Here is a 3,236-nt window from a genome sequence, read left to right as displayed (position 1 = left end):
GGACCGAAGTTCCAGGAAAAATTGTGGACTTGAGCACTGATTTCGGCAGGGAAATGTGGTAAAGACACAGAGACTGTGGTTTTCAGGTAAAGACAGAAGAATGTGGTAGAGATTGCCTGTCTCTCTGAGGCTTGGTGAGATTACACAGGTGTTTTCACTCTAAGAACAAAATGGATTTTTAAAAGAGTTCTTTTACCCTATTCAGTTAAAGTTCTTAGGTGACCAACAGCTTTCTTCTAGGAGAGCAATCCTTAAAATTTTGTTATTTCTCTTGTGATTTGTGCTTGGATTTTTGTACCAAGAAACATAAAAACCAAGAAAAAAGAAAAACCAAGCCTCTGGAAGAAGGGAGGGAGCCTGGCTTAGTAGACTGGCTGTGATTAGAAAACACTGGAATTATTTTTACCTGCCTTCTTATTCATGTAGAATGCATTTCTGCCCCAAGTTCTGTGGGGGTGATGGCTCCCACTGCCTCCTTGGAGTCGGGTGTCTACATCTACCTAGTGGGGCCTTGACCCTTGCATGTCCAGTGGGCAAACCTAGTTCACAGCTCTTGGTCCATCTCCCAATTTCCCCTTTTCCCATCGTTCTCCCACTCACGTAGCCCCAAACCTGGACTCATTCTTTACTCTCCTCCTTTCCATACCCCTGCATACACTGTTGGAACAAATCCTGTTGGCTTTTCCTGGAGAATTTCCCATCTGACCAATCTTAGATCCTTCACTTCTGCCTCCTTGGTCGGCGCCGTTGCCATCTCTACCCTGGAAGAAAACCGCCGTCTGGTGTTCCCGCCTCCCCTCGCTCTTACAGATGTTTGCCACCTAGCAGCCAGTGATTCTCCGAAACATAACTGAGGCTACCTTATGCACCTGCTCAGAACCTTCTTGTCTAGTTAGTGCAAAGCTGTTCTTCCTTGGTGGCCGGCAAGGCTCTCGTAGTTTGGGGACCCTTCTTTTCTGATCTCAGTCTTTCTCCTGGTCTCTCCCTCCCTGCCTCCAGCCGCCCTGACCTTCCGGCTGTGCCTTGCACTTGCCCAGCCCCTTCCTGCCTGAAGGCCTCGCATGTGCTGCTTCCTTGGCCTGAACCGAGGGGCCCCCATGGCTCTGCCCTCCTTTACTCACATCTCTGAATGAGAGTCCCCACACCAGTAAGTCCTCTCCCCGAACATGCCTTTCTATAACGGCATGCCAACATGCGTTAGCCTCTCCCGTGCATTATCTATCATCTTCAAAGCACGTTCAGTGTCTTTCATTACGTCTACATCTGTTCATTTGAATATGGAATGTCTCTCCCATCAGAATGCATGCTCCTCGGGTGCAAGCACTTCACCACTGAGCCTAGGTCAGTGTCAACATCAGGTCTGTGCTTCATGAATATTTGTGCATGGACTCAATGAATCCTGAGGGTGGCGAAGGCAGGGTAACTGGGTCCTTCAAATGGGCTGAAGTGATTATTTATGGGGTGACAAAATAGTTGAAGGAAGAGATGAAATTTTTCAAAAGAAACTGCCGATAAAGTTACCAACTTCTGGAAACTGCCAGGGCACCATGGATATGTCTGGAGTTTGGAGAGGGGCACCCTGCAAGTACTGGGCACCCGGGATTCCCGAGGACGGGCCCCTAGCAGGACTTATGCTGTCCCATCCTCTGCAGAGACAGCTGTAAACACATTTATTGCCCAACCTGTAAAGCTCATGTTACTTTTCATTGCATCACAAGCTCGGGTTTTCTGGCTACTCACACAGACATACTTTTTCCCTTCTCCTCCCACTGCAGATGATCTGAAATGGATTTAATGGGTCATTTCTCAACTGGTCTTTGCAGATGTTTTCTCACTGAGTCTGTCTAACCTTAACTTTCCTGGTGTCTCCTCCCCACTCTTGTAGGGACAACATGCTGCATTGTGCAACAAAAGTTTAATTTCATCCCCCACCATTTAAAATGACACGCAAATTAAAGGAAAGCATGACAGATTTAGATTAATGGAGGAGTCAGGATATGTGCACTACAAGAATTATCTTCTGGAACCCATAGTCATTCACTAACGTCTTACTATAATGTATTTACCAGCAAATCCCAGTTCTGCTCTTATTTGGATTACAGGAGTCTGAGTGGTGGGAGTGGGGCAGGGATTGGGGTGTTTTGTGTACACCAGGATGTTCTTTAGTCTGGTCACGTTGACCGCCATTTGGGGGTGGTGGCACCAAGGACAGCACCACAGAGGGCATGATCAGAGAGTGTCACTTATCCCTTCTACTCAAGCCTACAGGGGACAAATGCAGGAAACCTTTGGCTTAGACTTTGCTATTCTCCAAATGGGAGTTGAAAACTCCAAACCATTGACCAGCTATACACATTTCCTCTCAGATCGCACTTCACTGGGTAGTTTTAGCTATGAATATTCACAAAAGCCTAATATTATAGACGGCAATGACTAAAAACAGGAATAAGAAGAACACACCCAGATAATACACACACAGAGGCTTGAAGGTGCTGTGGTGATATAAAAATATGTCAAACAGAACCCCAAATAAAGAAGCTGCAAGTTTGGAGTCTATGTAAAAGGGAGGTCTGAAGCGTTTCCTAATGACCGTTTGGAAAAGAACAGAGGACCTGACAGAGGAGCTGGGTCTCTGTTTCTCTCCAGGCTGCATGGAGTTTAGCTTGGTCCTCACCTTGAAAAAGTCCATGGAGGGTTGGTAGGGAAGCACCCCGCCTGGGTGAGTCCACGTGTCCTTCAGCAGCCCTTCTGGTGCTTTCCAGAAGCTTCTGGGCCGCCCGTCAAGCAGGGATCACTGAGGTTAACAAGATAATGCACACGGGTCATCAGGAAGAAAACTGTTCTTCTTACTCCTTCCTTTGCCAGATGAGCAGTAGAACCACACTGTGCTCAAAACTGTTACTTCACAAAACGTTTTCGTGCTCACTCTGGAGCCAAGCGATGAATACATGTTACATATTATTTCTGCACAAAGTCTTGTTTCAGATAGGAATGTAAATATTCCCATTGAGTTTTGGCATGAGCACGGTTACTATTTCTTGTGCTTTAGAAAGACTGTCTTTCTAAAATACATAAACTCGACCTGGGAGCCGGAAGTTTGCTTGCTCGACAAAGGAACAATAATTTGTAAGATTCATTTTGGGGGGATGGAGTTAATGACAGTCAGCATATTGTTTGGTTGTTGATTTAATTTGCAGTTTGGAAAAGAAAAATCTCAGGTCACGGGTCATCAGTCC

This window comes from Suricata suricatta, chromosome 11, assembly GCF_006229205.1.
Source record: "Suricata suricatta isolate VVHF042 chromosome 11, meerkat_22Aug2017_6uvM2_HiC, whole genome shotgun sequence".
Classification (NCBI taxonomy): domain Eukaryota; kingdom Metazoa; phylum Chordata; class Mammalia; order Carnivora; family Herpestidae; genus Suricata; species Suricata suricatta.
Note: the sequence above shows the minus strand (reverse complement) of the source record.